The sequence below is a fragment of the Myotis yumanensis genome, unplaced genomic scaffold (genome assembly GCF_028538775.1).
Source record: "Myotis yumanensis isolate MYYU_CA2020_CCGP unplaced genomic scaffold, mMyoYum1.0.hap1 SCAF_3, whole genome shotgun sequence".
NCBI classification, from domain to species: Eukaryota; Metazoa; Chordata; class Mammalia; order Chiroptera; family Vespertilionidae; genus Myotis; species Myotis yumanensis.
The window spans coordinates 10,348,544-10,356,421 of NW_027223754.1; the positions used below are offsets into that span (position 1 = coordinate 10,348,544).

Below are 7,878 nucleotides of genomic sequence, written 5' to 3' on the forward strand. Positions count from 1 at the left end.
GAGGAGACCAGGTTATTTCCTCACTCTCTTTGCAAACAGAGAAATTTACAAAATATTTTGAATTTTGTTATAAGAATAAAACATGGCACTTGAGTCAATGGGTTGGCCTTGAAGAAGACCATGTACTTCCTGATGTTGAAGACTACAGGATGGCAGTCAAGGGGAAGGGGTGGGGGAGTGGGGTGGCTGGATGAAAGAAGGTGAAGGGATTAGCCAAATAACATATGCATAGCCCATGGACACAGACAACAGTGTGGAGATGGCCAGAAGAAGAGGGGTCAGGGACTAGGTTGAGGTGGGTAAAGGGGGGAAAATGGGGGACACTATAATAGTGTCAACAATTTAACAAACAAACAAACACAGGCTGTGGGATCTGAGCCACATTCAGCAACACTTGTCACTAGTTATGGGATCTTGGTGAAACTATCAACCCCTCTAAGCCCCAGTTTCCTCACCTGTAAAGTGAGTGTCATAAAAATAGCTTCCTTATATATTGTTGTAAGGGCTAAAGCATATATATCCTATAAAATAAAAGGCTAATATGCAAATTGTCCCCATGGGCGGGAGTTTGACCAACTAGGAGTTAGACATGTGCTGACCACCAGGGGGTGGCACGGAACATGGCAGGTGTCAGCAACGCAGTACTGACAGTGGGCAGCAGTGGAGGTGCTGCTGGCCTGATGGGCCCCGACAAGAGTGGGACTGCAATGGGATGGTGGAGCAGGTGAGTGAGCAGCACCAGGCCAAGGTGGATTTGAAGGGAGGCCCCAGCCAGTGGTGGCAGACAGCAGGGGGAAGGGAGGCCTCAGCCTGCCAGGAGCCGGTCCATCCTTGCTGTTTCAAGGGACCTGGCATATATGGCATACTATTCTTAATATGTTTGCTCACCTTCTTGGTGCTATGTGTTTTAACCAAGGTCACCTCTCCAAGACAGGTTGTTTCCCCAGGTGGGGATCTTTCCCTGAGGTTAGGGAGGGGATACAACCCCTTAATTAAGTGCCAGGCGGGTAGTTAAGCTACATAATCTTTACTCCCTGGAATGGAGATAAGAAACGCCCTAACCTTTGTAATAGAATTGACAGGATTAAAATCGGCTGGTATAAATACGAATGTAACAAGACAATAATCATCAGATCCTCATCAGAGCCTCGTCAGATCCTAACCAGAACCTAGCCAGAGAACATGGCAAAAGATCCTGGACAGAACCTGGCTACAGAACTTCACTGGAGAACCTAGACAGAACATGGCAAAAGAACCTGGATAGAACCTGGCTAAAGAACCTGGTGACTGAACCTGGCTGGAGAATTTGGAAACCCTGGCTGGAGAACCTAGCAAGAGAACATGGACACAGCACCTGGCTGGAGATCCTGCACAGAACCTGGCTGGAGATCCTGCACAGAAATTGACTGGAGATCCAAGACAGAACTTTGCTGGAGTTCCTGGCTAGAGATCCTGGCTGGGCTGCTGATCAACTGAACGCTGTCTCCGTGTCATTCCTTCATCGCCGACTCCGTCCACACCTTTGGGGACCCCTAGACCCGCTGGGGTTGGACCCCAGCAATGAGGCCGGCAGCCGGCAGCCACTAGGGACCCTATCCATGCATGGATTTTGTGCACAGAGCCTCTCTATATATCCTGTATAATAAAAGCGTAGTATGCAAATTGTTCCCTCACCTGGGAGTTCATCCGGGAGTTCGAGCAGGGGGCGGGGTCAGCCAGGGGAAGGGAGGGAGGCCCTGGCCAGCAGCCGGCAGCTGCTAGGGACCCTACCAGTGCACGAATATAAATTTCATGTACTGGGCCTCTAATATAAATATATAATATATATATTCAATCAATATTTAATAGCTTGAAATGATCTGACATACTTTACAATAAAGTTCTTACAATTGCTAGAAAACCTAAGATTCACCTGTTGCACACAGACATTTTTCATTATGTATAAGAACAAAATTAATTTGGAATGGAAACTGAAATGAAGTAACTAAGAGTGACAGATCATCTATATCATTATATAGACATATTCAGTAGTTTGCAAGTGGGTGCAAGTTAGCATTCACAAATCTGAGCAACATCTTTGTTCTGTTTGTTATTGATGCAAGATTAATCTGTGAGGTTCCCCCAATGTCATTTATTGTGTTCTATGTCATGAAATTTTTGAATATTGCAATTGTACTCAGAAATGACACAAATGGAACTTTTTGCCATAGGAGTTAGAGGTTTAGGAAAATGATCCTTATTTTTCTTGGTTTTCCTGTGGTATTTTTCACAGCTATCTGAAATTCTTTTTATTGAAGCTGCATTGTTTAAGTTTCACCAGACAAATTTTTGTCTCTCAAAGAAGAATTGTGTCTGACCTTTAACAATTTCAAAAAATTTGGAAGTTTTATTAAGCTAATTAAGGTACATTATAATGAGTACCTTTTTGTTCAGAAAAGCTTATACATATTTATATTCATTTTAAATCATTATGGCTTGATTAGCATTTTAGTCTATCAGGTAAATATGACCTTCAACTTGCTGATCTAGCTTTTGCTTTTCCTATGTTAATTTATGAATAATTTACATTTGGCCCATGGGCAATTTACAATACATAATGACATAGATATTTTGATAAGCTGCTAATTAACAATTTTATCAGCAGCTTCTCCCCCAAACAGCAGAAATGCCTTAGGAACTTTGTGCTTTTAAGTATGTCTAATCTTTTGCTTTGCCAGGGACAGTAAAGAACAAAAAATTAAGGAATTGTTAGTTTCTATAAACTACATTTTGAAGGTCAATTCAAGTACTTTTCTTGGAAAATTAATATCCCCTTCTCTTATTAAAGGCATCTATTTTTTTTTTTTCTGTTCTGCACATGTGGGCTATGTAAATTTACTGCTAATGATTTCAAGTGCTAAAAGTTATCAACTAAAGACACTTTCTTTTGCAATAGAATAATGAGCAAAAATACGTATGTATACAAAAAATGCAACCCAACCATGAACCTCAATAAAAAACTACTTGTACTGAAACAAATAGAATTTTTCTTTAAAATTTTCTATTACTCAATTAGGAAAATTTTAAAAATTGATAAAATTGGGTCTTTGGAAATGCTCAAAGGAATGGGCACTGTCATACTCTTTAATGAAGGGGGCAGTAGCATTATCCTCTAGATAACAATTGGCATTATGTGGTAACTACTCCAAAATTGTGCATATTTTTGACCTAATAGTTATAAAATTAGGAAATATGCTCTAAAGAAATAATTCAAACCTCAGAAAACGCTTTATGGAAAAAAAAGTGTTTATCGGAGCATTACTTACTCTAGAAAAGAATCAAAACAATTTCCCATCAGAAAGGAAGTGATTTCTTATGATATATTCACATGATGGAATATTATAAACTCATACAAAGTATAGCAATGTAGAAAATTACTTAAAATTACTTTATATAAAAATGCAATGTAAAATTCTACTCAACAATATTAATAATACTTTTCTTTTGGAAAAATGAATTATGGGTTGCTCTTTCTCTTTTCTAACTTTATGTATTTATTGAGTATCTTTTAATCACTGTAATAGCTTTATCATTCAAGAAAAATAAGTTATAGAGTTCATTGCAATTGTTATCCGTGGGGTGCCATCTGCGTTCCCATCTGTCACGGGTGAAAGTGGAGTTCTTATAATGGCGCAAGGCAAAGAATTTTATAACAAGTGATCTTTATTTTCCTGGAATGAAACCCCTTGTTTTCCAATGCCCCATTGCCCTTTGACCCACCATGGAAAAAGTTCAATCTTGTCTTCAGCAGGGTTAAGGCCACTGCCCAGAATTTCTGCTCCATATCTAAGCACAGTCCAGTCCAGCATCTAGCTAACTTAACTTGTGTTCCCAGTTGCCGTCTATTGCTCGTGGGGTCCACATGGCCATGGGCCATGTAGCTGCTTAAGGCCGCATGTAAGCTGGCGCATGGGCAAGTGCAGGTCATGGAGCAAGAGTGTGAGAGGGAACAAGGGGCACCACAGAGAGGGAACTCTTTGGGGATTTTTAACCTTCCAAGGTTTCGCATGCTTGCAGTGGCTTCCTCCCTCTAGCCCAGTGGTCAGCAAACTCATTAGTCAACAGAGCCAAATATCAACAGTGCTTCTTCAAAATAGACTTGCCCAGGCTGAAAACCGACTTCTGCGCATGGGCCACGAAGTTTCAATCGCACTGTATGTGCGCGCCCGCATGTGGTATTTTGTGGAAGAGCCACACTCAATGGGCCAAAGAGCCGCATGTGGCTCTCAAGCCGCAGTTTGCCGACCAGGAATCTAGCCAATCTATGGACCCCTAGGCTAGACTGACAGGCAAGCAAGCACCTTCCTTACATTACCCTGACTTCACTGTGCACGTGCCCACATCCCCCTGTGTTGGATCCCTTCCCCCAGCGATTGGCAGGGAATGGACAGGTGGTTCCCTGGAGAGTGTGAAGCTGTAGCTTCCTGATGCAGCTGCCCAGAGGAGCCTGCTTACAATATCTAGTCTCCCCTTCGCTGTTTTTCTATTATTCATATTAATAAACTAGCTAATTATGATGACAACACAATAATCATATCTCAGGAAATTATATTATGTTAGATCAATATAGCAAAACATACTCTCAAAGGCTCTCCGAAGAGATTCTTTGTCTAACCCAGCATTTGTGAAAACTCTGATTTCTGGTGAGAGCTCTGCATGCCTGAAAAACTGAGAGAAGCCAGTAGCCTCTACGGCTGCAGTTTAAAGAGGGAAGAGCAGGTCTAGTATCAGCAGATGAGCTGACGATAAAGACAAGGAGCGAATCATACTTCCCCTTATTCATCCTCAGGGCAATGGAAAAGTTTTGAAAGATTTTTTAAAAGAAAAATGACAAGATCCAATTTGCATTCTAATGAGATCATTAACTTTAATTATTTCAAAACTTCTAACATTCGAGTTATCTATAGGTCTGCTTCTATTACTCTCATTTTCTTGTTATTGAATCTAATTTCTATATAAAAGTCATCTTTTTCATTCTCAATATTGGTAACTTGTGCCCCCCCCCACCCCCAATTGATTTGTTTTAATAGCAGTTTATCACTTTTTAAAATCCTTTTCAATGAACCAAATTGTGGCTTGGTAATTTTTCTCTATTGCATATTTCTTTCCTATTTTATTGATTTCTGCTCTTACTTATATGCTTCATTCTGTATTACATAAAAGAGGCTTCTTTTCCTAGCTTATTCAGATCAAGTTTTTTTTAAAAAAAAAAATATGTTTTTACTGATTTTTAGAGAGAGAGGAAAGGAGAGGGAGAGAGAGACAGAAACATCTATCGGCTGCCTCCCGCACACCCACTATGGGGGATCGAGCCTGAAATCCTGGCATGTACTCTGACAGGGAATTGAACTGGGGACCTCTTGGTGCATGGGTCGATGCTTAAACACTTAGCCACACCAGCTGGGCCAGATCAAGTTTAGATCATTGATTTTTTTTTCTCAGTATGTATCTAATACATAGTAAATCTCTAAACTCAGCATTGGTTGCATCTCCTAAGTTTAATGGTTATATATTCAATGGTATTCACTATAAATGTTGTTTAATTTCTGTTTTTATTTATTCTTTTGATTCATGGAATTTTTGGAAATATACTTTTTAATATCCAAGAATGTGGGGAAAATTTAGTTGTATATTAATCATAGTTACTTTGTTCTTATCTGTTGATTCTAACATTTGAGTTATCTATAGGTAGATCTTTTGTTAGTTCTTCCTCTTGGGGTTCAATTATATGATTTTTTTCTATTGGCAAACATACGTATTTTTAAAATCAAAATATTGTACATTGAAAAATGTAGAGCTTGAGCACTTGTACACATTTCTCTCTACTAATAGAAACTCTTAGAGGAAAACATAAGTGCAAATCCTTGTATCTTGGTTGAGGTAGGTTTCTTAGATATGACACCAGAATCACAAGCAATAACAACAAAAAAGATAAATTTGACTACATAAAATTAAAAACTTTATGCTACAAGTGATACCAACAAGGAAGTGAAACATAACTCAGAGAATGGGAAAAATATTTGAAAATCATATATCTGATATAGACTTGCATACATCTACAATATTTAAAGAACCCTTTTAAATCAATAAGAAGACATTTATTTTTAAAGTGAGTAAAGAGCTACAGTAGGCATTCCTCTAAAGATAATATGCAAATGGACAATAAGCAAATAAAAAGATGTTCAACATCTTTAGTTATTAGGGAAATACAACTCAAGACCATAATGAGATGTTAATTTACCCTATTAGGAGGCTATAATCAAAGAGACTGACTTATTGTCATGAAGAAATTTGAATCCTGCACTTCTGGTGAAAATATAAAATAGTGCAGCCACTTTAGAAATATTTTGGCAATTTCTCATAATGTTCAACAGAATTACCATATGATCCAGCATTTCCAGACTAGGTATATACCCAAGAAAATTGAAAATATGAAATATATGTGCACACAAAAATTTGTATATAAATATTGGCAGTAGCATTATTCAAAATAGCAACAAGTGAAACAAGTTATTTAACGAATGGATAAATAAAATATGGTATAGCCACACGATGGAATGTTATTTAGCTAATAAAACAACAATAAATAACATGTATATTTATTTAACAACAATAAAAGTACTGATACACGCTGCAATATGAATGAACATTGAAAATATTAAGTGAAAGAGCCAGTTACAAAGAACCACATATAGTATGATTCCATTTATATAAAATGTTTAGAAGAGGCAAATTTATACAAAGAGTAGGGCTGGGAGAAGCGGGAGAAGAAGGATTATGGAGTGAATGCTAATAAAATGGGTTTATTTTTGAGTTGATAAAAATGTTTCAAAATTCGATTGGGTGGGCAGTGCCCTCGGCGGCCCGGCTCTGTCTCTTGCTTCAACAGTGTTTGGACGGAACAGACCCAGGGACGCCCTTCTTCCAGCCTTCGGCCTCTCTCCTGTGTCTCATCCAGTCACCACCTTCACAACCACCTCCGGGACCAGCCAACACACCGGGTGTTTTCTACCTTAACTCCTTATTGCCCAACAACCATGAGCTCCCAAATTCATCCATTATTCCACCCAGGTGGAGGCTGCCGTCACCCGCCTGGCCAACCTGCCTCTGCGGGCTCCACACCTACCTTCTCTGGGCTTCTATTTCCACCGCGACGATGTGGCTCTTGAGGGCCTGGGCCACTTCTTCCTCGAGTTGGCGGAGAAGAAGCTGAGGGCGCTGAGCGGCTCTTAAAGTTGCAAAACCAGCGCGGTGGCCGCATACCCTTCCAGGACGTGCTGAAGCCCCCCAGGACGAGTGGGCAAAACTCAGGGCGCCATGGAGGCCGCCCTGGCCTTGGAGAGGAGCCTGAACCAGGCCCTTTGGGAGCTGCAGGCCCTGGTTCTACCCGCAGACCCTCGTCTCTGTGACTTCCTGTAGAACCACTTCCGGGTGAGCAGGTGAACTCATCAAGGAGATGGGCGACACCTGACTCCCCTCCGCAGGCTGCCGGCCCCAGGCTGGGCTGGGCGAGCATCTCTCCCAAAGGCTCACCCTCAAGCACCACTAGGAGCCTTTGGAGCCAGAGGCCTTTGGGGGGCCCCTCTGCATCCCCGGCTTTTACCTGAGCTTCTCCCCCAAATTACTAGCCATTCTTTTAACCACCCTGGAGCCCTCTCCCATGCATTGGACCAAATGAAACAATAAAGCTTTTTGAAGATTAAAAAAAAAATTAGATTGGGTAATGCTTGTACTACTCTGTGAACGTTTTAAATATTATTGAATTGTAAACTTCAAATGGTCAATTTTATGGTGTTCCAATTATATAACAATAATGATTCTAAAAAATTTATACAAAAA

At 40.2% G+C, this 7,878-nt stretch overlaps 1 pseudogene; it reads left to right on the top strand.

Moving 5' to 3' along the window:
* The first annotated feature begins 620 nt into the window (after nucleotides 1–620).
* On the top strand, nucleotides 621–7,588 carry LOC139005845 (ferritin light chain pseudogene; annotated as a pseudogene).
* Nucleotides 7,589–7,878: the final 290 nt, after the last annotated feature.